The following is a 13,029-nucleotide window of genomic DNA, read 5'->3' on the forward strand; positions in this document are numbered from 1 at the left end:
TGCTTGTACTCTACATAAGCAGTTGTAGCCAGTGAGGTGGCCAGGTAGGTATAGGTTTTTAAGCAGGCACCTGAAGGAAGGCCCAATCTTTTGTCTGGAATTTGTAAGTGTGCTGTTTGGTAGCACTTCCTTGTGTGTTGGTGCACAGACTCGGTCTGGGTGAGCAAGTAGGCCAAGCGAATACTGACTGTTTGGTTTTATACTTACAAAGCCTTTTTCACTGAGATAAAGATCTGAGGCACTCAGGAGGATGAAGATTAAAGTCTGCATGAAATCAGAAATGGACCCTATTTACTTTGTTAGCGCATATTACTAGTCTTGTGGTGAACAATTAATCCGTGCAAGTTAAAACCCAGAACATTTTTTTTGGGCTTCGTAGTCTTTAATCAAAATCTGAAAATGCCCCTCCCCTCTGCCTTGGAGGACCTTCTCTGATGACGTAGGTTTGACGGCTTGGTTTGGGAAATGCTTAACCACTCCCCTCAAATCGTTAGTCTGTAATGAGCGAGAGATGGAGAGGAGGAGCGCTAGAGTAAAACCCTGCCCTCTGTTCAATATTCCTTTTCACTGGGAAATACATCACAGCACTGGAGAAAAGTCGTTTGCAACTTCCGGTTCACGGGGACTTTAAAAAGCCTTTATTAATCCATGGCTAGTCTCATAAAAATAAAACATGCCTACGCGTTTCAGCCAACAAGGCTTTCGTCAGGGCTTGAAAGCCTTGTTGGCTGAAACGCGTAGGCATGTTTTTATTTTTATGAGACTAGCCATGGATTAATAAAGGCTTTTTAATCTTCATCCTCCTGAGTGCCTCAGATCTTTATCTCAAGATATATCTGGATCCCTTTACTGAAGAGCACCGTTTACATATTTTTAGACCCAAGAAGCACTCCCAGCATTTTCCTGCCTTTTTCACTGAATTAGATGTTTTAAATGCAGACACAAACATCATGCTGTCCGGTAACACTTCCATGTTGGTTTGTGTATGGACACGGTCTGGAGAGCAGGTAGGCTAAATAAATATTGATTGTTTTGTTTCATATTTATGAAGCCTTGTTTTACTAAATTAGCGAATTGTTTTTAATGTAGACGCAAGCATTGTGGATTTGTAGGGTGCTGGTCACGCCCGTTCCTATTTTGATCTCGGAGGTTAGTCCGGGGTTGGTGGCTGTGTTTTAGGTAATTTGATGTTTATATACAGTGTTTGTAATTGTCTTGATTTTTTTTTTTTTTATGAGATTAAAGAAAAAAAATACGTTTTGTGGTTCTTGTTGGGTATTGTTAATTGTGTTTTTGCATTAGGTTTAGTTGATCACTGTTCCTCTTGTGTATATTTTGTTTGATTTCCCCCAGCTAGCTAGTACCTGCATATGCGTGCTTGTATGCCTCCAGCGCAATGAGTTTATGGATGTTGTGAATCGTACTGGCTAGCGGGGTGTTTGTGTGTGTGTTTTTTTTTTATCTTCTTTTTCTTTGTTTGTATATCACTTCCCAGCCTTGTGTTGCCAGCCAACGTTTGTACTCTCTATGCTATATTGATGCTTTAAAACACATGAACTATTTATTTGCATGAGACTTAAGTTCGCAGTGGAATTAATTTTAGGTTTGGAGGATATATTTTACTATCTTTTAGTATAGTTTGTTATACTTTTATGTAATATGATTTTGGGGTTATTTGTGTAATTTACTTTTTGCTTTATTTTGAATTGTTCTGTGTGACAAAGTTGGGATTGTATTGGGGTTTATAGAGGGTTGACTGGTTATTAATATAATTTGAGGGGGAATGAGTTTTTGTTCTACAATGTATTTTCTTTGATTATATTATTGTTATATTGGTTTATTTGTCAATAAATCTTTTTTTGTGTGAGTAGGCTACATTGTAGTTAGTGTTTTCAATCTCCCTTGCTTGAAGGAATAATAGCGATAATGGCGCCGTCTTGTGGGCAAACACAGAAAGGCTGTTCCCTTTCGTAGTCACTCCGAGTTACGTCGGATGACGACAAATGGGGTTTTGCTTAGAAATCCTATCACCTTCGAGTATATAAAATGAGCCAAAGGCAAAGAAATGCCATGGGTCTGCGGAATTTGCATAGCGTAACTCCGTCCCACCCTGGGGGTATATAAGGAAGTACGCCAGCAAAATGCAGATATGTTTTCACTTCGGAGCCAAGTTTTCTACTTCACTCCTCAAGCCAAATCTTAAGATCATCTCTTCACTCTTCGAGACGAGCCTCTCTCCAAGTGTTGGTGTGACGGCGAGTTCCAGCGAGTGCACATTCCCTGCTGATCTGTGCAGTTATCTGCCAGTGTTTGTGTGTTCTCTCCCTGGTCGCTTCAACACTTTGCGGAGAAATCTCCTTTCACAAAAGAGCATTGCACGCGGCACGTCTTTTTAAAGATGCCTCGCCCGTGCACTTCTGGTTGCGGTCGCATTGTTTCAGATTCTGATGGGCACAATCGCTGTCTTGCGTGTCTGGGCGTTGACCACGCTAAGGCAGCGTTTGTGGATGAGTCATGTTCCCATTGCGGGAACATGACCATCGCGCTGTTATGGTCGAGACTCAATGAACTTGTTCGAGTGACAGTCCCCTCATCCACACCCCGATCTACAAGCTCCACGAGAGCTGGTACTTTGGCTGGTGGCCAGGGTGACCTGAGGGTGACGGTGTGGAACAAAGCGCCGACTCTTCCACGCTCCACATCTCCCCCTCACACAACGCAACCCGTGAGTGTTCCGATCGAACCCGCGACATCGTCTTTCGGGTCTCTTTCGGTCCTCCAGATGATGATACGATGTCAATCGCTGCATCACAAGGTGGGCAGGAGTCCTCGGGAGATGACGATTTGGCTGTGCTGCCGCCTTCGGGTGTGCCAGCATTGCCAGAGTCTGATCCCGAGCTGACGGCCATGCTTTCCCGGGCAGCCGTGGCCATTGGGCATTGGACCCCGCCACTCTCATCCCCTTCAGTTCGCGCGGTCTCCTCCCCGCTTCAGGGGAGTCCGCTTCACTATGGTCGGGGCCAATGCCCCTGTCATGAGAGTGGAGGTCGCCACCCTACTGGCGAAGGGTGCGATCGAGACTGTCCCTCCACCCGAAATGAAGTCTGGGTTCTACAGCCCCTACTTCATTGTACCGAAGAAGTCTGGTGGATTACGACCAATCCTGGACCTGCGTGTCTTGAACCGCTCCCTTCACAGGATGCTGTTCAAGATGCTCACAGCCAAACGCATTTTCGAATGTGTGCGGCCGCAGGATTGGTTTGCAGCGATCGACCTGAAGGACGCCTACTTTCATGTCTCCATTCTTCCTCGACACAGACCGTTCCTATGGTTTGCTTTCGAGGGGCAGGCATACCAGTACGCGGTTCTCCCATTCGGGCTAGCCCTCTCTCCTCCCGTCTTCACGAAGGTCGTCGAGGCAGCCCTTGTTCCTCTACGGCAACACGGGGTTCGCATCCTGAACTATCTCGACGACTGGCTGATCCTAGCTCACTCGCGAGACCAGGTTTGCGAAAACAGGGAACTAGTGCTCCGGCACCTAGCTCATCTGGGCCTTCGGGTCAACTGGGAGAAGAGCAAACTCTGCCCCGTGCAGAGGATCTCTTTTCTCGGTATGGAAATCGACTCAGTCGCCATGTGCGCGCAGCTTACGAGTGAGCGCACGCAGTCACTGCTGACTTGCCTCCGTCAATTCGAGGGCAAGAGTGGGGTTCCACTGAAACTATTTCAGAGGCTCCTGGGGCATATGGCATCGGCAGCCGCAGTAACACTGCTCGGATTGCTTCATATGAGACCGCTTCAGCTTTGGCTTCGCGACCGAGTCCCGAGGTGGGCATGGCAACACGGCACGCTCCAAGTCTCAGTGACTGACCTGCCGTCAGACCTTAACCCCGTGGTCGAACCTCAGTTTCTACGGGCCGGGGTGCTCTTAGAACGAGCTTCCCGGCATGTTGTTGTATCAACGGATGCCTCCACCACGGGCTGGGGTGCCATGTGCGATGGACATGCTGTTGCGGGCTCCTGGACAGGACCCCAGCACCTTTGGCATGTCAATTGCCTCGAGTTGCTGGCTGTACGTCTCGCCCTGCACCGCTTCCGTGCGTTGCTCAGAGGCCAGCACGTACTAGTCCGATCAGACAATACCGCGACAGTAGCGTACATCAACTGACAAGGTGGTCTGCGCTCCCGCCGTATGTCGCAACTCGCCCGCCACCTCCTTATATGGAGTCAGAAGCATCTGAGGTCTCTTCGAGCCATTTATATCCCGGGAGACCTGAACCATGCGGCCGACGAGCTGTCTCGGCTTCAGCCTCTCCCTGGAGAATGGAGACTCCATCCCCAGACGGTTCAGCTGATTTGGGATCAGTTTGGGGACGCACAGATAGATCTGTTTGCCTCCCACGACTTGTCCCATTGCGACCTGTTTTATTCCCTGACCGAGGGCACGCTCGGCACGGATGCACTGGCGCACAGCTGGCCGCGGGGCTTCCGCAAGTATCCGTTTCCCCCAGTGAGCCCTCAGGGAGGACGAGGAGCAGGTCCTATTGGTTGCCCCGTATTGGCACAACCGCACCTGGTTCCCCGAACAATCCCCCAACAATCCAACACCATCATGCATATTTAGTGATTCACACCTGAGGAGACAATGGGGCCCGCATACTTAATGAGCCATTCATTCAGGTGTGTCACCTATAGCCACAAGAAAGAATGCAAGAGCAATATATATATATATATATATATATATATATATATATATATATATATATATATATATATATATTCATATATTCTACCAAATTGGTTCACAGTTGGAAGCATCTCAATTTTTATTTTATTTTTTTCACAAATTGTGCTTGCAAACTGTATAAGGAAAACATGTCTAGTAATTGTGCAGTTAATTCTCATACTGTATTCTCAGTTTTGGAATATGTATCCTCTCCCCAAATTTATCAATAATAAAACACAATAAAAATGATTTAAAGAAAAGGCTTATATTTACCTTTTAAAATTTGTTTACATCTACCTTGTAAATATATTTTTTTATTAAAAAGGTTACAATTACAACAACAATTCAAGTGTAATCTTTCTTTGTAAAAACTAAAGTATACATTTTATCATACATATTTCAAAGTAAAGGATTCATTACTTTGAATATAGCCTACATTGACAAAACATACTATATTTAACATATTAGCAAAAATTGGCAAACAAAAGCTTATTTGAGGTGGCAGATATTTTACAGTAAAAATGTGTAATCTATCCAAAACTAGTCAATGAAATGTTGTCTTTCATATGTCTGTAACATAGGTCTTTAGTTTTTATTATAAGGAATATTTTTATTATAAGGAAAAAACATGCTAAGATGGCGCCGCGGATGGCTGCCTCGGTGTGGAGCTCTCCAGTCATTGTGTTGTTTTTGTTCGTTTGTTCTGCGTTTAGTCATTCTTTTCCTATCAGTTTCACCAAAGACGAACTTCTGGACATTAGGAAACACACACCAGACAAGTTTTTTACAGATTTTGATTACTCAGACGTTTTATTGGACATTCTCGTTGGAGGCGCAGCGGTGTTGTTAAAACGCGCGGTCAGACACAAACGCGGGAAGCGCGCCGGCGCGCTGGTTAAACTCCGCGAGCGCGGCCTCCGCACTGCACTACCCAGTATTCATCTTGCGAATCTCCGATCTCTTCCTAACAAAATGGACGAACTTCTTCTCCTCACCCGCACTAACAAGGATTTTTTAAACTCCGCTGCTCTGCGCTTCACTGAAACCTGGCTGAGTGAAGCCATACCGGACAACGCACTACATCTGCCGGGCGGATCGCATCGCGGAACTAACGGGGAAAACGAGAGGTGGTGGATTGTGTTTCTACATTAACGAAAGTTGGTGTTCAGATGTAACAACACTGAAGAAGATGTGCTCTCCTAATTTAGAGGCGCATTTCATAAACTGTAAACCTTTCTACTCGCCGCGGGTGTTTTCCTCATTCATTCTCGTGAATGTTTACATTCCTCCAGACGCGTGTGTGAGCGCGGCGCTACAACAGCTGGCTGAACATATAGCTGAAATGGAACAAAGGTACCCAGACTCTCTTTTAATCATTCTTGGGGATTTTAACAAAGCAAATCTCTCTCGTGAACTGCCAAAATACAGACAGCATGTTACATGTCCTACCAGAGACAGTAATATATTGGACCACTGTTACACCACGATAAAGAATGCGTATCACTCCGTCCCACGGGCAGCTTTGGGGCTCTCTGATCACTGTTTGGTTCATCTTATACCGACCTACAGGCAGAAACTGAAATCAGCTAAACCTGAATTAAGGACTGTAAAAAGATGGACCAACGAAGCAGAGCAGGATCTACAGGCCTGCTTCGATTGCACTGATTGGACTGTTTTTGAAGCTGCAGCCACCGATCTGGATGAGCTCACAGATACTGTAACATCATATATCAGTTTCTGTGAGGATACATGTATTCCTACCAGGACATTCTTATCATTCATCATTCACTAATGATAAACCATGGTTTACTGGGAAACTCAAACAGCTTCGTCATGCCAAAGAGGATGCTTACAGAAGTGGGGATAAAATCTTGTATAACCAGGCCAGAAACAAACTGACAAAGGAGATCAGAGTTGCTAAAAGAAGCTACTCTGAAAAGCTGAAAAAACAGTTTTCAGCCAACGACCCGGCATCAGTCTGGAGAGGCCTGAGGAACATCACCAACTACAAATCACCATCCCCCCCATCTGTGGAGAATCAACAACTGGCTGACACTCTCAATGCATTCTATTGCAGGTTTGAGAAGCCCAGACTCACACCTCACACCCGCCCTGATGTGCACTTCACACATCCACCATCACCTCCTGCAACCCCTCTCCTCCCCCCTTCTGCCATCCAACCTGAGCTTAAGGTCTGTGTGGAGGACGTGAGCAGAGTCTTCAAAAAACAGAAGACTAGGAAAGCTTCAGGCCCAGACGGCATCTCATCTGCTTGTCTAAAAGCCTGTGCTGACCAACTGGCCCCAGTCTTCACGCAGATCTTCAACAGATCATTGGAGCAGTGTGAAGTTCCCTGCTGCTTCAAACGCTCCACTATCATTCCGGTTCCCAAAAAAACTAAAATCACTGGACTTAATGACTACAGACCTGTCGCTCTCACGTCTGTGGTCATGAAGTCGTTTGAAAGACTGGTGTTGGCCTATCTGAAGGACATCACCGGACCCCTGATGGATCCCCTTCAGTTTGCTTACAGAGCAAACAGGTCTGTGGATGATGCAGTCAACATGGGACTGCCCTATATCCTGCAACATCTTGACAGACCTGGGACTTATGCACGGATCCTATTTGTGGACTTCAGTTCGGCCTTCAATACCATCATCCCTGATCTTCTCACAGCCAAACTGACTCAGCTCTCCATGCCATCCACAATCTGTCAGTGGATCTCCAGCTTCCTGATGGACCGGCAGCAGCTAGTGAGACTGGGGAAACTCACATCCAGGACCCTCACCATCAGCACTGGCGCCCCCCAAGGGTGCGTTCTCTCCCCACTGCTCTTCTCCCTGTACACTAATGACTGCACTTCTAAAGACCCCTCTGTCAAGCTCCTGAAATTTGCAGACGACACCACTGTCATCGGTCTCATCCAAAATGGTGACGAGTCTGCTTACAGACTGGGGGTTGAACAGCTGGCTGTCTGGTGCAGTTATAACAACCTTGAGCTGAACACGCTCAAAACAGTGGAGATGATCGTGGACTTCAGGAGAAACACCCCAGCACTCCCCCCTCTCACCATCATGAACAGCACTGTGGAAGCAGTGGAGTCATTCAGGTTCCTGGGCTCTACCATCTCCCAGGACCTGAAGTGGGCAAATCACATTGACTCCATTGTGAAAAAGGCCCAGCAGAGACTGTACTTCGCCAGCTGAAGAAGTTCAATCTGCCACAGGAGCTGCTGATCCAGTTCTACTCAGCCGTCATTGAGTCTGTTTTAAGCACTTGCATCACTGTCTGGTTTGGTTCAGCTACCAAATCGGACATCAGGAGACTACAACGGACAGTCCGGACTGCAGAGAGGATTATTGGTGCCCCCCTGCCAACCCTCCAGGACCTGTACTCTTCCAAAGTGAGGAAGAGAGCAGGTAAAATCATCACAGACTCCACTCACCCTGGACACCCCCTGTTTGAACTGTTACCGTCAGGACGGCGACACAGATCACTGGCCACAAGAACTTCCAGGCACAGGAACAGTTTCTTTCCACAGGCCATTTCCCTTCTGAACACTTAACATGCCCCCCAAGGCATATGCCTGTAAGTGCAATACTCCCACTGTCTAGTGCAATAAACTCAGGTGATATTTATATCTATATTATTCCTACTACTCAAAATACTGTAAATATGTTTATAATCTGTAACATGCGCTAGACTCCCACTGTCTAGTGTAATATTCTCTAATTCAGGTGATATTTAAATTATTCATACTACTCAAAATACTGTAAATATGTTCATTATCTGTAAATGTTTATTCAGACTAAACCCAACTGTGACCCTACTTTTTTACTTTTATACTATTTTTATTTATTTTTTATATATTTTCATTCTTAGAATTTGTATTACTATGTTCTTGTTGTATTTGTATTTGTATATGTGCACTGGAAGCTTCAGTACCAAGAAAAATTCCTTGTGGGTGCAAGCACACTTGGCAATAAAGCTCTTTCTGATTCTGATTCTGAATATAAATGTTAATTTGCAGTTTAATACGTTGCTTATACAAATACATTTTATTTCAACATATTTCAGTTGATTTTTACTCAGTATAGCAAAATAGTTTGCTAAAAGCGAAACATTCATTCACACACAGAAACGCAATTCAAATTTAAACCGTCTTTTTGCGAGTTGTGGTAAACAGCGCATCTCTGCCGTTCATTCATTCACACAGAAACGCAATTTACTTGAGAATGAAAAAAACTTACTACAGTATTCCATCAGTTGCTCCTCGAAATACCAGCACTTCTGAGTTACATTTTCCATTATTATTATTCCTCACAGCGCTGCGAGACAGTGTAAACAAGTACCATGATCTGAATAAACTTGATGTGTTTTCTCGAGCTGATATGGGGGCGTTCACAGTTTGCATGGATTGCCTCATTCATTTGCGTTTGAATAGCGCGCGCTCTCCGTGGGCGGGCAGATTAAAACGTAATGAGCTGAGATGAGAACGACTGAAATCTCTCTCTTTTCATAAAGATTACATAAACAGAGAATATTTTTTTTATAAAAATCACATGCTTCGTGCCTTTGTGTCTGTATGCCTGTTTGACTGAGTATTCGCTGAGTTATGGTTCATTTTCGGACGCGTTTCAGAATGGACTTCACTGACAGAGAGGAGGCAGAACTCGCATCATAGAATAGAATAGAATCGGGCATTTATATAGCGCTTTCATATGTACTACTGTACACCCAAAGCGCTTTACAATCATATCAGGGGATCTCTCCTCAACCACCACCAGTGTGCAGCATCCACTTGGATGATGCGACGGCAGCCACAGTACAACGGCGCCAGTGCGCTCACCACACACCGGATATAGGTGGAGAGAGGAGAGAGAGTGATAGAGCCAATTCAATGTAAGAATTATGTTTATTTTTCTTTATTTGGCAAAAAGCACAACACTTTGTTTTTAATGTGAGTATACACAAAAATAATACACACTTAACAGGATCGATTGATGTATAACACAAGCATATAAGATAAAACGTTTTTTTTTTTTTTCACTGATAAGGAAAAAACGAGCCTATCGCGGCGGCGCGATAGCCGACCTCAGGGGGTTAAGGTGGGAAGCTGAAGGGAAAGGCTCTCTCCAAGAAAAGGTTGGATCACTGGATAGTGGACGCCATTGCTTTGGCATACCAGCAGCAAGGTCGACCATGCACCCTTGGTGTGAAGGCCCACTTCACTCAGAGTGTGGCATCCTCTTGGGCTCTAGCGCATGGCGCCTCGCTAACAGACATCTGCAGAGCTGCAGGCTGGGCGTGTCGCAGAGATTCTACAATCACATTCTACTAACACATTCGCGAGATTCTACAATCTCCGAGTGGAGCCAGTTTCTTCTCATGTACTCGCTTCAACCAGCCGGTACTAGATTCTGCTTAGGTGTCTTAGAACGAGACACCTCGGCACCTCACCTGAGACCACCTCTTTCCCTCGGCAAGCCACCTTGCCACCCCTGGGGTTGAAATATTCCACCTGCGGCTGGACACCCCAGTGATACTCCATATGCAGCCCCTCGGGATCATATGTGTATTCCAAGTCATATATTCCCCCCCTTCGGGCTGGGCATGATTGCATATTTCCACTGAGATATGCTTCCCAGTGTACCTTGGTATTCCTGTGTTAAGTAGGAGACCTTCGTCCGTGCTAACTTCACGACAGGGATCTCAGACTTACGCAGGGCACTGGAAGACAGACGAGAGGTGCCGTGATTAGACTGGGAACCCCATTCGTCGTCATCTGACGTAACTCGGAGTGACTACAAAAGGAAACGTCTCGATTACGTATGCAACCCTCGTTCCCTGAGTAGGGAACGGAGACGTTACATCTCCTTGCCACTTCCGCTGTACCGCCTGAGCTCAGTTTGGCTCCTCAGCGAAGAAACATATCTGCATGTTGCCGGCGTACTTCCTTATATACCCCCAGGGTGGGGCGGAGTTATGCTATGCAAATTCCACAGACCCATGGCATTTCTTTGCCATTGGCTCATTTTATGTACTCGAAGGTGATAGGATTTCTAAGCGAAACCCCATTCGTCGTCATCCAACGTAACGTCTCCGTTCCCTACTCAGGGAACGAGGGTTACATACGTAACCGAGACGTTCTATTTATTTGCCTAGAACCTGTATTAAAATATCTGAATTGTTAAATTCATATCTGTTAAGGTAGGCTAATTGTTTTATCATACTTGTAAAATGTTAAAATAAATTTATAATTAATGTACTTTTATATCTGTATTTTGTTCCACACCTGTACAATCTGAATTATCATCAGTAAACTCATTTAAAGGGATTATTATGCAGTGGGATGGAGTCATTTGATGTCATTACACAGTCCTGACCGACTGTCTGCAGGGGTTCAGTTAAAACTCAATTACACATTTAATATATGCCAAGAATACAGTTAGAAAATAATCTAAAGAAAAAAAAAAGAGTTTGTGGTTCTCTTACGAGAGGTTCTCTCGTACTGCGTAATATCTTACGCTATGGGGAAATCTCTTTTCCGCAAGATATTGAAGTCAAAAATTATCCTTAATTTTGGAATAATGTAAAACGCGTTGCGGCAGCATGCAAACATAGGCGAGGCAGCTCGCGCGCCTATTGGCTGCCCTGCGGCAACTGCAGCAGCCTATCGAAAAGGCCCTATCGTGACGCCAGATCCAATGGGAGCGATATAGCATTGACAGGCTGGTTTAGCTGATTTTTCATCTCTTCAGCTGAGCTCACGCATCGCTGGATCCTGAGAGAAAGAAGCCGCGCCGTCAGAAAAAGCCTTTTCAGTGGGACGAGTCTACATCTGAAGCCGCTGGCCACGCCGCCTTCTGCTGCCGTTCCTACTGCGCTATCCGGCGCATTATATCCTTTCACTGTTAGTGTGTGTTCGCAGCGCGACTCATACTCTCTCTAAAAGATCTGAGCGTCTTTTTCAGATGTCTCGTACCTTCTGTGGCTCGTGCCGAGCCCCACTCAGCGACGGGGACCACCATGTCATCTGCGTTTCCTGCCTGGGTGAGGATTATGCAGCTCTCGCGCTCGCTGACGGCGGATGCCCTCACTGCAAGCTATTGCCTATGGCGACTCTGAGGACTCGCTTGGCATCTTTCTCCGAGACTGCACCTCCGCCCGTTGCGGTGCCACGCCGTAAAAGCGCCGTGCTCAGCGGGTCCCCAGACCTGCAAACTCCTCAGACTAAAAAAGGTGACAGTGTCGCCGGGGGGGGGGGGGATGATGGCATAATAATAATAATAATTAATCTGCATACCCTAGTTTTGCACTGATGTAAAAAGACTGACAGTGACACAATAAGACCTCATGTTAGCAAAATGTTTTAATCTTTTAACTCTTAAAAAAAAAAAAAAAACCTCTTAAAAAAAACATGTATGTTCTTTAATGTTTGATTATAATTTTACGGTCTTCACATAGGGATGGGAATTGATAAGATTTTATCAATAATAATGCCACTGACGATTCTGATTATCGATCCAATTCTTTATCGATTCTCTTATCGATTCTTGATAGCACTGTGTGGAAAAATGTGGTCATATGCTTTTTTTTTTTCTAAACAAGTGGTTTTCTTTATTTTGAAGTTTAAGCTTGAGTTAGCAAACTGTACTTTTTTATATAATTTATGTAATAAATATAACGTTATTGTAAAGTGTTACTGATTAGTTACACCGATTCAGACGTCACCTGAGTTCACTGTTGGAAAGATTAGTTGTTTTAACCATTCATTAAAATGAATCGGTTCAAATGAGTCATTAGTTCGCGAATTGGACGTGTCGTGCGCGTTGTGTGATTATCCCAGCAGTTAGGACACTGACATCCAAGATTTGTGTCAACATAAAAACATTTCATCACTGTATAGTTTTATTTCGTTTAATTAAAGTGTTGTTTAAGTCAGCTGAATGTCCAGAACGCTTTTCAGAGAAGATAAGGAAACTTATTTAGCAAAATTCACACCCAGCAGTAATTCAGAAAAAAAAGGTCTTTCGACCTTTTACCACCGTGTCGATTTATTTTTGATTAATATGTGCGTGCGAGGGAGAGAGAGCAACACAGCGCCTAGTTTGGAGACGGTGAAAGGTACGTTCACACTACACGCGACCAAGCGACGCGATACCATTCATTTTCAATGGGGAGCGGGCGAAAGTCGTTTACACAGAGAGTGCGCGCGCGCGACCGGCTCTCTCTCTCTCTCTGCTCGTTCTTTCAGTTAAACATACGCCCTGTCACAAACGCAGCCGTTCATCTACATTACT

General features: G+C 45.1%; 2 protein-coding genes across 3 annotated transcripts in view; both read right to left on the reverse strand.

Moving 5' to 3' along the window:
• LOC311277667 (uncharacterized protein) overlaps positions 1–13,029 on the reverse strand; it is a 164,367-nt gene that overhangs the window by 85,144 nt on the left and 66,194 nt on the right. The gene's annotated exons all lie outside the window — the stretch shown is intronic.
• LOC311277699 (uncharacterized protein) overlaps positions 1–13,029 on the reverse strand; it is a 55,375-nt gene that overhangs the window by 28,812 nt on the left and 13,534 nt on the right. The window lies entirely within an intron of this gene.

The sequence above is a fragment of the Rutilus rutilus genome (genome assembly GCF_951802725.1).
Source record: "Rutilus rutilus genome assembly, chromosome: 1".
Classification (NCBI taxonomy): Eukaryota; Metazoa; Chordata; class Actinopteri; order Cypriniformes; family Leuciscidae; genus Rutilus; species Rutilus rutilus.